Source organism: Protomyctophum bolini (genome assembly GCF_963924005.1).
Source record: "Protomyctophum bolini genome assembly, chromosome: 5".
NCBI classification, from domain to species: domain Eukaryota; kingdom Metazoa; phylum Chordata; class Actinopteri; order Myctophiformes; family Myctophidae; genus Protomyctophum; species Protomyctophum bolini.
The window spans coordinates 40,319,193-40,338,348 of NC_137866.1; the positions used below are offsets into that span (position 1 = coordinate 40,319,193).

A 19,156-nucleotide genomic window follows, 5' to 3' on the forward strand; every position below is an offset into this window, starting at 1 on the left:
CTATTCAGACGCCACACAAAAGCCATGAAAGCCGGCATTATCTGCAGGAGCCCGAGGCTCACAAAAGCGCTTGACAAGGCCTTACCCATGTGTGCCAGCGTGTGCATATGCCAGCGGGGAGGGGAGGGGAGTGGAGGCTCCGGGGTCTGTGCATCCAACCGGGCCCCCGAACACCTCCGTGCACTCCTTTCATACCGAAACACTTGAACGTGAACCCTCTGTGTCCCTATTCTGCATGGGCATGTCATAATGTAGGCGAAAATAGACAATCAAAAACATCGCAACCCGTTGTCAGCTGGATTATTACCATTTTGAAAACAGGATGCTACTGTAGATTTTTGAGTGGTGCAACCACTCCAAGGAACAGCAATGTCCGTGTTCACCTATGTGTTGGTTCACCAACCTATGTGACGTTAATGAGCACCAGTGTATGACTATGAGTACCAGTAGGGACGCTGTTGTGCCAGAAACAGAGAGAGAGAGAGAGAGACAGTGCTGCACTGTTGCCTGCTAATGAGAGAGAGAGAGAGATAGAGAGAGGAGGGGGGGGGGGAGAGGGGAGTTGCACGTGCACTCAATTCACACAGGTGTGATTTTTAACTCACTATGAGCACAGAGCACTTTGTTATGAGCATCAAAACATTTTGATGAATTCAATTTTCTTCAGTCTATTCTCTGTCTAAGGAGTCTTCCTTCATTATTTATGAGGTGAGAGAGTCTTTTTCTGCCAGTTCTCCATAAAAAAGAAGGGGACCAAGTATAGGCCGCAGGGGAACTATATACGCCCAACAAACTATATGGGGTTTTTAAGTGGTTAAAATGGCACGTGAGCGTCCATGAGGCTGTGGCAGCTGCAACGGTCTGATGGAGAGCCTGCCGGGGCGGCATGGCAGTCAGACTGTGAGTTATGTGTGTTGCACGTGCACTCATATTTCTGGGGTGGGGTGGGGGTGTGCAGGGGCTTTCGGTCGGCCGTGCACAGCGGCGGCACGGCGGTATGGTGGCGGCGCTCGACCGCGATCCTATTTGTAACTGACTGGAGGAACAAGCGCCCCGGAGGAGGAGGAGGAGGAGCGGTGTGGTGAAGCTCGCTCACCTTCACCGTCTGTCTGAGATTCATCTCTGTGGATCGCCGGCACGCCACACCGTCCTACACGCGCGTCGAGAAAAGTGGTTGTACTGTACACAAGAGCGCACACACACACAAACTCGAGCTGTACACAAACACAGCATGGGGTCAAGTGCTCCACATGTGGGCCCCATATACGCAAAAAATAGACATGTCTTTCTCAACGGAGCGGTGAGAAATAGGCACGCATGAGGGAGCACGCGGGGTGCTGGCGCCCCCGCGTTGCGTATCTGACGCACGGCAGCCCAAGGTCAAATCCAAATCCTCTCCCCAGACGTCGGGTCACTCAGATCACCTTCAAGGTTTCCTGGCACCGCAAACCCCCCATGTCTCCTCCACAAACATGTTCGGTCCAGCTTGATACCGATTGGCCGACGAGCCTCAACATGACGCACTGGGGGGGGTGCAGACGGTGTCATAGCAATTCCTGGGAGGCAGGGGGCGCTGTGGAGATGGTGAAAAGAGCCTTGGCAGCAGGGCTGGCGAGCAGGCGGTGCTCAGGAAACGATGATGAAGTGCAGCATTAGTACGGTGATTAACTCCTTCTCCCGCTCCTTCCTCCTCTCGTTCGGTCCCATTTCCTCGCACTACGAGGCGCGGAGGAGGGGGTGAGGGGGCTTGTGGCGGGGGAGTGGGTGGGAGGGTGGGTGGGGGGGGGGGTGCGGGGGCGTCTGATCAGTGTGTGTGAGATTCCCTTGACGCGCCGTCCATCTGTGTGTGTGTGTGAGGCGTGCGAGCCAGCCAGTCTAACGCCGGCGTGCTGCTTGGATCTCTGCTCGTCATCTCTCCATCTTGAGCGTCTACATCCACCCCTCTCCGCTCAAGGAACTCCCGAGAAGCACTGAAACTTTGATGAGGCGGCGCATCGCATCCTGTTGACATGCAACGGGGGCTAAGCGCGTGGAAAAGCGGAGGAATTTAATCTATGTGCTCCATAAATACGCCAGGATTAATTTTATAATGTAACATGGTCACGTCTTGCGGACTCTGTGCAATGTATATAATGTAACACAAAAAGCTACAGTATATGCCCCATTTATACCGGTTTGCATGCGGCAGATATACAAGCTCATGCGTTGCGCTGCACGGCACTTTGTGAGCATGTAGATCAGCTATTTTCAGTAGCCGACACCGGCATGCACAGGTATAAATCACCCTTTTTGAATTCACAGTTTGTGCACTTTGCCAATGTGTGCATGGCCCTCAGGTCTTGGACTAAAGCACAAGTGTTAGAGGCCCACATGCCTGCGGGAGGTGGAGAGTTCTGTATAATACTACCACTACAACATTCAAGTTCCCCACGGAGGCAGCGATCACTGGGCCGGATGGCGGTAGCACTTTAGCCTGCGCTGTGCATGCCGCTATAAAAGCCCCAAAACACTTCACACGAGAGTCTCTCCTGCGACTTCCCACCCAGCGGGGAAGCCTTTTTTCTCTTGATGACCAGAGGGCGGCGGAGCCCTGCGGAAAATGGAGCTAGGCCAAATGAGAGAGAATTAAAACCAAAAAAAGAAAAAGGAAGGAAAAGGAAAGAAATCGCTGTGATGAGTCAGCCTCTCTTGATAATGGTAAGTCTAGAGGAACTGGCTTCAAACTCCTCCAGATGAGAGCGATAAGAGGGTCGGGTATTGGAGAACTCATTCTTGCGGGCCAATAATGGCCTACTTGACTGCTAATAAAGTAGGTGTTCCTCCGTACGAATCTGGAGCCGCCATTGATTTTTATATTCATTGGGAAAAATGATTGTACTATACTCAGTGAGCTCGCTCTGTGGCGGATCAGGGCTAATCCCAGTGCCTTGGAGAAGCCTCAAAGGGTCGTGCTATATATGTTTATATATGTTTATATTCTAATCCCAGTGCCTTGGAGAAGCCTCAAAGGGTCGTGCTATATATGTTTATTATGTTTATATAATATAGAATATGTCTGATATGACACATAATGCTAATCCCAGTGCCTTGGAGAAGCCTCAAATGGTCGTGCTATATATGTTTATATGTTTACTGTATATATATATATATTCTAATCCCAATGCCTTGGAGAAGCCTCAAATGGTGGTGCTATATACGTTTATATGTTTACTGTATATACAGTATGCTAATCCCAATGCCTTGGAGAAGCCTCAAATGGTCGTGCTATATATGTTTACTGTATATACAGTATGCTAATCTCAGTGCCTTGGAGAAGCCTCAAAGGGTCGTGCTAACGGTGCTATATATGTTGTGAGTGAATGTCGCTGCCCGCTGGGGTTGTGAGGTTGCCATACATACCCACGAGGGGCGGCGTGTGTTGCGGCGCCACCACGGAAACCCACGCCGTGGCCTTGTGGGACGCGGGTGGTGGTTTACAACATAAAGTTGTAAAGTAAGAGAGAAACTTCACAGACAGCCCTTTGATATGCAGATAGATAGCGGGAGATACCCCATGGACCATTCATCACGTGGGGGCCTGCTTGTTAGCTTTCATTTCTGACACAATGCGATGCCGAAATAAACTCTCTCTCTCTCTCTCTCTCTCTCTCTCTCTCTCTCTCTCTCTCTCTCATTCCACTCAACTGTTCAGCATTTCTTGTTATTTTGAGGACCGCTGCTGCCGCTTCCTGCAACGAGGATAAAAATCACGGAGCAGAATCGTCGTCCTCCATGGGAGCGTGCTGCCTCATGGCAGTCGGCCTCAATAACAACAGTATTTACAATGTTTTCAAGATTTTGTAGACTTTCACTTGTTTTCAAGCATCATTATTAAATGTGCTCCAGTAAAGGTGAGTCTCACAGTGGGACGTGAGGCTCCTCTTGTCTCCATTCTTCTCCCGTGCCCTTATAAATTCTGAACAATTACATGCCTGGGCTGCGTTTTTTCTTCCGACGGCAGAAATTACAACTGGCTCCTCTCTCTCTCTCTCTTTCTCATCCCAGCATCGTTCATCTATTATTCAGTTTTTAATTTGGCTATTTGAGGTTTGTTCCCTCGTTTGGCGACAAGTAAGCCTCTGCTAAACAGGCACCTTATCCATTACACTAAATCTAGTGCACAGCAGACAGCATTCTGGAATTGACCATTAGAGGGGTTATTGATATAACCACGATTCCCCCTTCTCATTATCCCTCTAATTCATCTGTAATTGTATCGCAGGGTCTACGAGTTATTCTCACCTTGGGATGGACACAGAGAGCATCTTTACTCTTTGAAATATCCCCATGTTTGGCTACTTCATACAAGAACTCATCCATCAGAGGCCGCTCCCGCTCGGCCCAGCCAACTTTTCATCAAGGCCCTTTTTGTTCAACTGAGCTTTTGTGTTTTATGACAAAAGTTTCCAAATTACAGATGGCATTTACCCAGAGAACCCATCACACCTCTGGTAAACATTATATCTTCGGACTCCTATAATCACATGCAATTGTGGTACAGTGAAAAGGAGAGATGTGGCTCTTTACTGGGATCTATGGCTCATTGTATCGCGTGTGTCACGCGAGCCAAGGATCAATAGGACTCAATAGTCTATTAATAGACAAGTCTTAGACTCTGTTCAGACCAAAGCACCAGTCTGTCCACCAGCCCTGGTCCTGAAAAGACCAGCGTGCAAAGGAAACCGATCCCATCGTTTCTGTTAACACTGAGAGCCTCTTAATCATCTCCATTTCCCATTGACTCTCTCCTCCATGCTTTGCTCCATCTCGTCTAAGGTCCGGCTCAGAGGGGACTGTTAACCCATCTCCTTGCCCGTGCCTTTTTTGGGGGCACAAAGGTGACGGCCCTGTGTCACCCGTTTCGACTGATATCAATCGACAAGACCGCAGTGATCACTTAGGATCAGTACCATTGTTTTCCACGAGTATGGGCATGCTCTGCCGACTGAAAACACCCCCCCGACAAGATTAAGGTTGGCGAACATACGTTAATGTTGCTTGCGGTTATGTTTAGGGGAGGGTATGAGGAGGCTTGTCGTTTTTAGTATAGGCAGTAGACCAAAACGACAGGATTAAGGTTGGCGAACATGCGTTAATATTAGGACCGTGCTGCGACATGCTTGCGGTTATGTTTAGGGGAGGTGTATGTGGAGGGTTGTCATTTTCAGTAGGCTCAGTAGACCTGACTAGACCGATACGATCGGTTAACGTGTCATCAATGGCAATCGCAGCCAGTAGGCTCCAGGCGAGCCGATCGGCTGGATAAGATCGGCGTAATAAGTGTAACCTACTGGGAATTATCGGTTGATTTTTGGTCGAAACGGCTGCCTGTGTCTATATTGAGGAGATTGAATGTGAGATCAAGGACGTTCTCGCCGGGCACGACAACATGTTGTCTATGCAGGCATTATACGTTGGAGCATTATATCACATTATAACCTTCAGTGTGTAGGAGTCATCTGTTGTTTTCAAACTAGACACATTCAGTGTCCATGAATTAAACAGTATAGAGCGCATCTGAGTACACGTAGTACTGTAGGTAGGCAGGTGCGTAGGAGAAGACCTTCGGTCGACAACAAAGACACAAAAGAGCTCCCACGCACGTACTGTCTTCTTCACTTGCAATTAAAAACACCTTCATTATGATTACAAATATTTGGAAGCAAGGACCTATCTGATCTGTGATCGTAAAGTTCTCCGCACTCGAATGTTCTTGCTGTTTTAATTGCAAGTGATAAGCAATTGAAAATCCACTGCTGAATAACTTTTTTGGGGGGTTTTCTTCTTCTTTTTTTTAAAGGGTAAAGCATGTCTTCGCATTGTGATGATAACAAGCTGCCCTCATACAGTGGTGATTACAGTGACAGGCAGGTGTAGAGCTACCTCATACAGTGGTGATTACAGTGACAGGCAGGTGTAGAGCTACTTCATACAGTGGTGATTACAGTGACAGGCAGGTGTAGAGCTATAGTTCATACAGTGGTGATTACAGTGACAGGCAGGTGTAGAGCTACCTCATACAGTGGTGATTACAGTGACAGGCAGGTGTAGAGCTATAGTTCATACAGTGGTGATTACAGTGACAGGCAGGTGTAGAGCTATACTTCATACAGTGGTGATTACAGTGACAGGCAGGTGTAGAGCTACCTCATACAGTGGTGATTACAGTGACAGGCAGGTGTAGAGCTATAGTTCATACAGTGGTGATTACAGTGACAGGCAGGTGTAGAGCTATACTTCATACAGTGGTGATTACAGTGACAGGCAGGTGTAGAGCTATACTTCATACGGTGGTGATTACAGTGACAGGCAGGTGTAGAGCTATATCTCATACAGTGGTGACTACAGTGACAGGCAGGTGTAGAGCTATACTTCATACGGTGGTGATTACAGTGACAGGCAGGTGTAGAGCTATATCTCATACAGTGGTGACTACAGTGACAGGCAGGTGTAGAGCTATACTTCATACAGTGGTGATTACAGTGACAGGCAGGTGTAGAGCTATACTTCATACAGTGGTGATTACAGTGACAGGCAGGTGTAGAGCTACTTCATACAGTGGTGATTACAGTGACAGGCAGGTGTAGAGCTACCTCATACAGTGGTGACTACAGTGACAGGCAGGTGTAGAGCTACTTCATACAGTGGTGATTACAGTGACAGGCAGGTGTAGAGCTACCTCATACAGTGGTGACTACAGTGACAGGCAGGTGTAGAGCTATACTTCATACAGTGGTGATTACAGTGACAGGCAGGTGTAGAGCTATACTTCATACAGTGGTGACTACAGTGACAGGCAGGTGTAGAGCTACTTCATACAGTGGTGATTACAGTGACAGGCAGGTGTAGAGCTACTTCATCTATCTAAAGTGTAAGCGAGGGGTCCAACGGACCGTAATGTGTAGATATTTTATAAAGACAGTCACTGAATCCTGACTGGACATAATTCATGCAGACAATGCATGGAAGGACACCTCAGTAATATAAAACAAATATTGCCATCGATCTGCAGTATTTAATTTCCTCCTCCCCCCCCTGACCAATAACACTGAATACCAACTAAAGCTTCGGTACTGCATGCTATTTACCAAACCGTACCGTAGATTACTGCATCACTTCAGTGCTAAAAAGATCTATCGATTCATTCTTCTGTTTGCTCCTCAAGGGAGCCTTTAGAGAAAAACGGCACCTAGCTTGTGTTAAAGTGTTTCTTATATTCCCTCAATCACTTTCAAAATGTACTTCAGATTGTATGATTTTACCATCTTAATAATATGGTGGATAGATGGCTGGTGTTATTCTCTCTCGACCTCTGTGGGGTGGGGGGGGGGCACGGGGGGGGGGGGGGCACGGCTGGGAGGGGAGAGGAGGGGGGGCGGGGGGTCAGTGTCACATGATCGCTCCTCAGTGGTTTAGTACCGCCCACCTTCGGCAGGACGGGGGCCGTCACATTCGTCTATGTCACGGAGCGGCGTGCCACCCATTCATCAGGCCTGCCAGCGATGGCATCCCTTCCCTCTGTGTGCCCGGAGACTGGGCAACGTCAGGCCCCTGACTGCATCCCAGATACACACACAGAGCAGCGCACGCAACACACACACACACACACACACACACACACACACACACACACACACACACACACACACACACACACACACACACACACACACACACACACACACACACACACACACACACACACACACACACACACACACACACACACACACACACACACACACACACTCTGATGGATTTATTTATTAGAGCCTTTCATTACCCAGGAGGCCAATGGTGAATCACAATGCGCCGTCTGCATCGGCAATGTACAGCTCGGCTGTTGAACTCTTGAGCTCGTCGCTATTGTGGGCCGACTTTAAGAGGACAGCGTGATCTTTTGGCCGGTGTTATTAGAGACGAGGAACATTTGGAAAATGAAAATAAATGAATAATAACTTGTACACACAAAAGACTATTTGTGCAGGTTGCTGTGCTTTGCAGAGCAGCAGACCTTTATGTAGGGAATTTGATCCTATCTCTCCACCTTGCATAGCTGGAACAGAATTCTATTCATGCATTTTATTTTATCTGACTATGAAAGCAAAAGCTCCCTCTGTTTTATTATATGGCCCAGTCTGCACAATTGCAATGACTTTATGATCCCGTGTTTTAAAACTCTGAATCAACTGGGAGAATCTGTTCGCCTGTGCGTGACGCGCCCTGCAGATTCCGAGGCAATCTGGAGGAAACCAGCCACCGAGTTTAGATGTGTGCAGGCTGGAGTTCAATACTGCCTGCAAAACTTAGTATTATTGATCGGTGAGGATGGTAAATTCAATATAGTCTAAAGAAGTTAGAATTGTGGATCTACAAGCCAAGCAATTCAATAGTGTTCATCCCGCGCAGCGGTGAGGATCTGGACCCTGTCTGATTCAATCGCAGCGGCCGCGGAGAAGGCTCGCAGCGACGGAGGAGCCAACGAATGCAATACGCCGCAGCCTCAGAGAGGTCCTTTGGAGTCTACAAATTTAATAGAGCCACTTTACCCCCTCATATGTTCTGGCAACTAGATTTGGAGTGTGGCGGTTCCCCCTCCCCTCCTCTCGGGCACCCAGAGGCTGCAGAGTTTACCCTAAATAAGCCATCGTCTTTATTGCAATCTTTCTTGGAGTCCAAGCCAAGTCCTGGTTTAATTATGACAAATCCATGCCATGTGTTTTTGTGTGTTTGCCAGTAATGAGAGATGCTTAGCAGGAAATTACTCAAAGCGTCTATACACACACACATGTTAGTTTGACTCCAAAGAAGGCACAAATACTGTACAGGAACAAATGGACACAGTACTAGTGTTTATACTCTCTTCTGAGTTAAATTAATGAAGGATTTCACCGTGACAGAACAGGGAGATGCATGCATGCTTTTTCATGAAGCATTTTGTGTTTTCGTTATAAAACTGTGGGAACTTGGCAGATGGGTAAAAGGGTCCCACCGGTAAAAAAAAGGTTTAGCATCTGACGAGGCGAGAGGTGCTCATTTGAGGCCCCGCGGCTTTAAATTCCACATCATTTAATTCGTTGAGACTGTTGTATGACTCGGGGCGCATCGCAGGAGGCAAGGGGTTCTCGCCTTCTCGCGCCTCACCCGGGATTTTTACAATCAAGGCCAAATTAAGTGTGGCATAAAATCATAAATTAGCCGCAGATAACATAAACTATGGTGGTGGTGGTGCATGGGGTGGGTGTTGTTGTGTGATGCACAGTTGCACACCACTCCAACGGGTACGATACGTTTCCTTTTCAAGTGATGGCTTTGAGCGGACGTCAAAGCCCTAGCTCCAGAACCGCCCTGCACTAAAAGGAACTCATTTGAATATCTGAGCCGTTCTCTCCAGACATTAGCGCTGAAGGAATCACTCGTTAAAGCATGAGGAGGTTGGAACGGAGTACGATAAGCATTTGTAATTGCCGACCGTGTTTGCTTCCTAATTTGTGGCCAGTGACATTAAAATTGTCTAGTTGGAAAACAAAAAGGGAACTTGGAAAGGCATTAAAGTGTGCGTCTGCGAGGAGGAGGCAGAGGAGGGGGCGTGAGGGGAATGCTCAAAGAGAAATTTGGCTGAGAGCAACCCAGAATAAAATAGCCGCTGGTTGTAATCCCAACTCTATACTGCACTGTCAAGCAGCTAATAAAAATAGGCTGCTGGCAGATCAAGTCTGTGATTCAAATACATTCAAAGCCTTTCTTAACTGAACTGCAAAAATCCTGCTCTGGCTCATTTTCTGTCTATTTTTGCATCCCCCCCACTTCCCCCCCTTTTCTCATTTCCACCCCCCACCCCAGTCGCCATTGTTTGCTAGGTCTCTTTCCCCCCTCTCTCTCTCTCTTTTGCTCCCAATCTCCCCTAGTATCATTGCTAAATCTATTTGGGACTGCCGCTGGGAGCAATTGAGCAGAAATGGGTTTGTGCACATCTTGAAAACTGTGTCTGTCATAGAAAAGGGTTGAACATGAGAGTGAGAGAGAGAGAGAGAGAGAGAGAGAGAGAGACTGGTTAAATAGCCATGTGCCTGGCCTTCAATAGCCTGCAGGTGTCCTCAGTAGGTACTAGGAGCTGTTGACTGTTGACCACATCCAAACAGCACCCCTTCTCACTACATCACCCCTGGTTTGCTGATACTGATACTGCATCAATGGTTCTTGAACAATTTCCTCTCAACGACCCCATCTATGTAGTTGTCATGCTGATTTATGTTTTGTTTATTCCAATTTTTTAAATAATACCAGAACTATAGCAGTTTTGCATCACTATGGTATAAGCTCATAGATCAACTATACTTTCGAAAGGCAGAAGTATAAAATAGGGTTAAAGTGGTCAAACTGTTCCTCATTTAGTTGGGGTCCCCCTGGAACCCCCCCAACGACACCACTTTGAGAACCACTGGTCTATAGGGCTCAGCCCTGACCACGCAGGAGATTAGCTATATATGGTCCCCTGGTTCGGGGACCACCAGGGGTCCAAATGGACCCTGATGGGGTCTGTAACGCTGAAAGTGTACAAATCATGTGTATAATGCCGCCAGGTGCAAACGTATACCAATCAGACCGTAACGCTATACCTCTGAGCCAATATAGCAGCATTGCTCTGTCACCAGGAGGGAATCTCTCTCTCTCTCTCTCTCCCCCCCTCCTCCCCCTCCCTCCTGTTCGACCAATGAGACGGACGGGCCAGCGCCACGTGGTGCCAGCCTCGTGCGTCGTCAGAAGGAGATAATATGAGGTTTTGGTTAAAGCCCTCTGAACCTCAAAGCCCACGTTCATCTCCATGACTTTGAATTCATTACCCATCAAAGATAAGTCTCTCCCTTTTCACACGCAGGGCTCTATTTGTCAGTGTCACCGCACAAAAGGGAGAGGGGCGACTTTATTCATGCCAAACATGCCTCCGGTTTCAACTTTTCGGTCAACCCTTTGAGCAATTTTTTTAATTAAAAGAAGGTTTCCTTTTCTTCTCCCCGTCCCCTCTTTTTTTTCTTTTAGGCTGGAGTGTCTCTCTGATACCAGTATGAGAGAGAGGGAGAGAGAGAGAGAGAGAGAGAGAGAGGGAGAGAGAGAGAGGGAGAGAGAGAGAGAGAGAGAGAGGGAGAGAGAGAGAGAGAGAGAGAGGGAGAGGGAGAGGGAGAGAGAGAGGAGTCAGTCACGATAACATATCTTTCAATTACAGTTTTATTGTGACTACCATCCGGTTGCTATTCAGCGTCCACCTCCTCCCCCCCCCCCCCGCCAAAACCGCCCGGGCCGGCGCATACCTGCAGCGAGTGGGAAAAGTGACACATGGGGGCTGCATAGAAACAGCTCTGATTTCAACCCATCAAGCCCGTGGCAGGAGCAGGCCAATGGCTTTTATCTAGACGCCTGGGGGGGGACACACACCATCGCCGAGAGTCGGGGGGGGGGGGGGGGGGGGGGGGAGGTGCTCCTCTCATCGCGTACCTTGGACGCCTCCCCTCTCTTCACATTGACAGGCCGAGCAGATTGAGCGCTAAGATTAGCAGCCACTTTCTCACAGAAGGCCAGGGAGATACAGTATTGAGAATGAATGGCCGTGTCATGTTGTCAATGTTGTAACCTTGGCAACAGACAGAGTACTATTTTAGTCCCCTAGCTGCCGGCCACCGGGGTCGGTAAGAGATGCGGGGGGGGGGGGGGGGGTGAAGCTTCTCTCTGCCTATTGGTCACAACTGTCCACCGCTGGAGGGAGAAGGAGTACTCCCATTTGTAAATTAAGTACAGTCACGGAAGAAAAATATCAATACCACAATGTCGAAATACTGTAGTAAGAGTCCAGTGTTCAAAATGTACTTGAGTTAAAGTACAAAAGTAGGCTATTAATACTTAAACATTTTAACTAAAGATTTCAAATAACTGTATAGTGGAGTATAAAAGTACAAAAGTTATCCAGAACACTGTACAACATGCCACTGACTGACAGAATTTTTTACAAATATTTCAAAACCCACAGAATATTGTGTTCTATGACGATGTAAACACCAAATATCTCAATATATATATATATCTTTCATCGGGGGGGAAAAGTGTGTCACTGCGATGTTCCGTTCTTTAGTTATTGGCAGTTGAATATAGCTTGTTTTCACCAAAAACAGAACACAACAGAAAGCAGAGAAAAACATGTATTTTTTTAAATAAATTCTATAATATTAGACTAAACTGGCTTTGAATTCTTTAGATCACGTTATTTCCGTGTGGCCTCTTCATCGGAAGTCCTATAGGATCACTCACAGGTTGCAGAAGAGCGCCCTCTATTGTAAACCCTTGAAATGCCACATGCGTCAATGTCGGTCCGTGTGTTGGATTGAAATGACGTATACTGTATGTGTCAATGGCAGTGAACGAGTTTTAATTAAGTACAGTACTTGAGTAAATGCACTTATAGATACCTAGAAGCCCAAGGCTTTATGTGAGGCATTTCACATACAGTATTTATCAAGTCTCTCAGTTGGTTAATTCAGTTCAGGACATACTGTAAGTAGACCTGCATGTCGACTCCACAGAGAAATATAGGAGATATACTATAATATGTATAGGCATGTTCTATGTGGATATGTGGTAAACACACGTATACACGAGCAGCGCTTTGATATCATTAAAGCCTACAGTAGTGATCAATATGTGCACACAGCAGGTCGTCTCCAGTAGCAGCAGCAGTACAGTATCTCATGCACTGTGAGCTACAGTACTCCTTGGAGCGTACGCACGCACACACTTGGATTTCTATCCCTGTGGTGACCTCAAAAGCGATAGATTATTTTTCCCGAACCCATTCGAAGATGTTCCCCCAATTAGCTAAACCTAAACCAACAGGGTTATGTTCAGGTTTGGGCCCTAAACCTAAAGCTCAAATACTATTCATAAATTGTAGGCATATGTAACGGTGAGGTTCTCGCATTAGCCCCACTATTACGCTTTCTTACCCCACCAGCACAACAACCAAACGGTCATCTTTCCTTTGGAAAGAACTAGTATATTATGTATGTGTGCAAATCATATTTAGGCCTAACCAAACTGAATCGTTTGCCAATTAGCTTTAAAAATCGTTCTTACCCTGCAGGAAAATGACCATGGTATACCAGAACAAGGCCCATTTTCTTACTATTCCTGGATAGTCTCACACACACACACACACACACACACACACACACACACAAGCAAGATGGGTTTCGGAAGGACAAAGCCGAAAGCACATCCCAGGCGATGGCTGTCACTCTGCTTGCCGCTTGAAGTCGCTTTCAGCGTCTCAACAGTGGGCGAGGACGGACGAACGGGGGGCTCACACGCCCTCACTTAACCACACATCTATAGACAGACGGGGGGCTCACACACCCTCACTTAACCACACATCTATAGACAGACGGGGGGCTCACACACCCTCACTTAACCACACATCTGTAGACAGACGGGGGGCTCACACACCCTCACTTAACCACACATCTGTAGACAGACGGGGGGCTCACACACCCTCACTTAACCACACATCTGTAGACAGACGGGGGGCTCACACACCCTCACTTAACCACACATCTATAGACAGACGGGGGGCTCACACACCCTCACTTAACCACACATCTGTAGACAGACGGGGGGCTCACACACCCTCACTTAACCACACATCTGTAGACAGACGGGGGGCTCACACACCCTCACTTAACCACACATCTATAGACAGACGGGGGGCTCACACACCCTCACTTAACCACACATCTATAGACAGACGGGGGGCTCACACACCCTCACTTAACCACACATCTATAGACAGACGGGGGGCTCACACACCCTCACTTAACCACACATCTGAAGACAGACGGGGGGCTCACACACCCTCACTTAACCACACATCTATAGACAGACGGGGGGCTCACACACCCTCACTTAACTACACATCTATAGACAGACGGGGGGCTCACACACCCTCACTTAACCACACATCTATAGACAGACGGGGGGCTCACACACCCTCACTTAACCACACATCTATAGACAGACGGGGGGCTCACACACCCTCACTTAACCACACATCTATAGACAGACGGGGGGCTCACACACCCTCACTTAACCACACATCTATAGACAGACGGGGGGCTCACACACCCTCACTTAACCACACATCTGTAGCCTGAAAAGCATGAGGACAGCCTCAGGTTTGTCTATATGTACACTTCCTGTCACACTCTCAACACCAGCGCGGCAACGTACTGGAGGGCCTGCATGGCACCGGATTAAAAGAACCACATGTGCCAAATGATAGACTCCCAGCTCACTCACAGACTATGAGACAAACGGAACATGGCAGAGCATGTAAGCTCTCGTAGTCAAGGGCAAACTGGAATAATCAGTTGATATTGTATGAAATAATTCCTATAATTTGTTTTTTTTTTCCTCTGCTCCCCCTTTTTCCCTGTGATTATTTTTTGCAGGCAGAGTAGAGGGGAGTCAAGGCGCTGTATTAAAATCTAATCTTCAAACACCAACCTGGCTTTCTAGCGATCAGCCACGGGCTATTCATCACTGCCATTACCTCACCCTGTACTTTATCCTGTTCTACCACTGCTGGCCAGCTCCCTCCCTCCCTCTCCCTCCCTCTCCTGCTCTCCCTTCCCCTCTCTCTCCCTCCCTCTCTCTCTCCCTCCCTTCCTCCCTCTCTCCCTTCCTCCCTCTCCCCCTCTCTCCCTTCCTCTCTCTCCCCCCCTCTCTCCCTCTCTCCCTCTCTCTCTCTCCCCCTCTCTCCCCCTCCCCCTCTCTCCCCCTCTCTCTCTCTCTCTCTCTCCCTCTCTCCCCGTTTGACTGACCTCACCTCTCTCCGTCCCTCCCTCCATTGATTTACAATCTCCCTTCTCTCCGCTTCCCTCTTTGCTTTCATCCCTCCTTTCTCCTTCCGCTCATGAATCCCCCATTTTCTTCCCCTCCACTGTCTCCATCCGAGTTAGCATTTGTCCTGTGCTCCTATTTTCAACATTAAGACTTCTTTGTAATTATAATGTGTGTGTGCGTGCGTGCGTGCGTACGTGCGGACATTTAGCCATAACAAGTAACTTGCGATGGCTAAATGTCCCCCATATGTATTGCATAGTTTGAGCTATACATTGTGAGGATAATTTCCCTGGTCCTCATAAGGGCATTTCTTTCATAATGATATCATAGCTAACAGACGGAGACATGATTGCCATTTTACCTCCGGTTCCAAACAGCTCACACGTCCTTACAGTATCAAACTGTTATCAGAGGGACTGCGCTAAATTGTTTTGCTATACTGAATTAAACTACTGCTAATAATATCCTCGGTGGCGCAGTGCTATTATTATAAAGTATACCCTTAATCAAGCCAAGCTCCACTACGCTTATGAACCTGCTACCGTATACGCTATTAATTGTGTTTATTAGCTTGTTTACAACAACAGAGCCTGTGGTTTTGGCAACACAGAGAGGACTATTTTATTATATATATTTTTTTCCAATGGAGACCAGAACTCAAATCAATTATACACCTTCAGTAATAATACACAATTATTATTATTATTATTATTTCCAGTTTTATGTAAAGCTTCCGAAGACCAAATGCTATGGATTTCTTCTAGACTCGTAATGCCAAATCGGACTACCGGTATACTCATCCCAGTGTAAACACACAAACAGAACCAAACACTATAGTCTAGACTGAACAGAGAACGCTGTGTCTCCAATGTTGACTCTCAGAAACACAGACCCATAAGGCCTGGAAATCCCTCAGGGTCCCCCCCTTTGGGAACCTCTGCATTAGACCACGGAGTTGATACCAATGTAATCTCTGGGCCCCAACCAACCCTGTAAATTGGTCAGTGTTCGTTTAGCCCACAGAGAGCAAACATATCGTGTTATAGACCAATTAATGATCTGTTTTTAGTTACAAACTATATAGCATTTTATCTGAGGACCACCCAGAACGCCTCAAGGACCCCCGGACGTCCTCACTGAGAACCACTGGCCTGCATGGCATACAGTATATGACGTAGTGTACAGTACAAGATCGTGAATTAGAATTTTGGTGCCCGATCCGATCAGAGGCCCATTATCTTCCCTCCATTATTAAATGAAAGCTATATCATTTCAGTATAAAACATTACGTCAAACTAAAATGACTGGAGGTATAGCCTACTTCTGTGGTCTGCTGGCAGTACAGTGTGCACAAGACATTTGGCGCTGATAGTTCGGCGGTTTATGTCACAGACAGACAGACAGACAGACAGACAGACAGACAGACAGACAGACAGACAGACAGACAGACAGACAGACAGACAAGAGATAGCAATGCACCCTCTGAGGAGCCACACAGTGAAAACAAGGCACCAACATACTGGTTTGTTGACTCAAATAGCCATAATCTTAACCTCAGCTCTTACTCCCAGTGGTGACGCTATAGCTTGCCGACGGGAACAGATCTCCAAGTTAGTATATGGTGGCTAATATATACTCTGGCGTACGGCAGCGCTGGCCCGTTGCTCACTGAAAATAGCCAATCTACAAGCTGACTGTGTGCAGCGCTGCACCCGCGGCATGATGCACTGTGAGCACTGCTGGAAAAAGTACCTAAAGCAAAAGTATATCAATACTGCAATGTAGACATACTTTGTTACAAGAAAAAGTCCAGAATAGAAAAATGACTTAAAGTATACCAAAAGTAGAAAGCATTCATTGTACAGAGTGTCAAATTTCAAATGGATAAAAATCTTTTGAAAATAAAATAACGGCTATTTTATAGAAGTAAAAGAATTGGAATATGGAAATACTCAAGTAAAAAAAAAAGTACAGTACAGTACTTGAGTAAATGTACTTAGTTACATTCCACCACTGGCTGTGAGCTTTTAGATGTGATATTTCCAGTGTGCAAAAAAACACACCATCGTTATGAAGAAGTATGCTTCAATTAGGAGTTACTGTACTTTTGGAGGTGGACCACAGCGGTAGTCATGTGTACGGTAGCTATACATCTCCCGCCGTATCCTCTTATGCATTGTTTTTCTAATTTAGCTCGGGCTCTGTGAACGCTCTCAGCAGGGGGGCTCTCTTTGCCTCTGTCAAAAAGAAAATAGAATCCCTTCAGGGTAGTTTCACCTGCAAGCGTTTTCTTTTTCTTTTTTCTGGGGAGCTGGAAATGCTCAGAGACAGAAGGACTGCTCCAATCTGCAGGATTACAGAGTAACAGAGACGCCTCTTTGATCAGAGCTGGGTGAAGTCCCCTTCTGTCTCTCTTTCACATCCTTTTCTCCCACATCCTCTAGATCTCTCTTCCTATATCTCTCTATTCTATACAGTGTATTTCTCTCGTATACTGCATGTTTCCACCCCCTCTCCCCTCCGCTCTACCGTTGCCCATGTCTCCACTGCTATTCCCATTGGACAGCAGCCCAGGAGTTTGAACCCCCTCATTAGCAAAATAAACTAAATGCATCCTCCTTAAAAGCACAAAAGCCAATAGGGAGTATGTTATGGGCGGCCATAGCTGAATGGGTTGAGAGGCCGCCTGGGAGTCAGGGTGTCCCCGGTTCACCCCCTGGCTCACACCCCGTTTCACCCCCTGGCTCACACCCCGTTTCACCCCCTGGCTCACACCCCGTTTCACCCCCTGGCTCACACCCCGTTTCACCCCCTGGCTCACACCCCGGTTCACCCCCTGGTTCACACCCCGTTTCACCCCCTGGTTCACACCCCGTTTCACCCCCTGGTTCACACCCCGGTTCACCCCCTGGCTCACCCAGTCTACAAGTCACCAACCCTAACTGTCCCCTAACTGCTGCACTGTGTTAGAAGAATTCCATACTAAAAGGCTTTCTTACCTTTCTTTGTAGTCGTTACATCCCCACCAAAGAGGTCCAGGTGTTATTTTGTGCAAAAGCTTCTTATTGGCTATTTCCCCTACAATAAGCCCTAAATGAATTGCATTGAATTGAATGGGAATTGAATGGGGCTATGGGGTGTTGTGCTAATTCGCTTATTTCCATCGCTCAATTTATTTATTTTTGTAGCTCTCTTTTGTATATATCCTCTCTTCATAATGTAAATAATATCCCAAGCGGCACACTTTACTACTTATTTAGATGGAAATAAGCGAATTAGCACAACTCCCCATAGCCCCATTCAATTCAATGCAATTCATTGAGGGCTTATGGTAGGGGAAATAGCCAATAAGGAGTTTTTGCACAAAAAAACACCTTCCCGTCCCCACCTTAAGTCCTCACTCTTTGGTGGGGATGTAACAACTACAAAGAAAGGTAAGAACGGTAAGAAAGCCTTCTAGCATAGAATTATCCTTTAATATTAATAGTTAGGATAGCTTAAATGTGATACGAGGACAAATTGTACAGATGTGGAAATAGTTACGAATATTGTACCGTGTTCATTATGGTTTACACAGAGAACACAAACGTTATCTTAATTCATATAGTCTCTGCTCTATTTCCAGTATTTTAGGGGTGCACATATTTCAGTAATGTTCAAGGAGATGATATTATTCTGACTAACTTTAACTGGCTATATGAGGCTGTAATATAGGGCAAAGGGTTACAGGGTGTCACTGTACATTTGTCCTCTGCGTTTAACCCACCCTAAATATTAGGAGCAGTATGTGCTATTAATACAGCGCCCGGGGAGTTAATAATGTTCTGTAATGATGTTCTAAATTATTTTTGCACAATGTTCACTGTGTCCTTCAAGGATGACAAAAAAAAATATGGTGATGCAACTTCAAATGGCCCCGTTTGAGAAGCATGAGAAAAGCCTCAGTCTGCTGCACAAACTGTAAAGGTGTATGAACCAATTGCTTTAATACATTGCCTCTATTAGACCATATCCCCTGCACTGTTACACAGACGACACATTCACTATAGTGCCCATGGGCTCCCCAGACAGGAGGTGGCAGTGTGACCCAGACATCCAGGATGTCTAGGATTCCAGGGACATGAACCCTATAATGCCGCAGCCTGTTCTGGAAGTGACCATTGGGCGAGAGCAGACGATCCCCAAGCCCACACATGTCAATGTGGGAGCTGTTGGCAAAGCTATTTGGTGC

At 46.9% G+C, this 19,156-nt stretch overlaps 1 protein-coding gene across 1 annotated transcript in view; it reads right to left on the reverse strand.

Annotated features, from left to right (window-relative positions):
• camta1a (calmodulin binding transcription activator 1a) overlaps window positions 1-19,156 on the reverse strand; it is a gene marked incomplete at both ends in the record, with an annotated part of 412,052 nt that overhangs the window by 263,788 nt on the left and 129,108 nt on the right. The gene's annotated exons all lie outside the window — the stretch shown is intronic.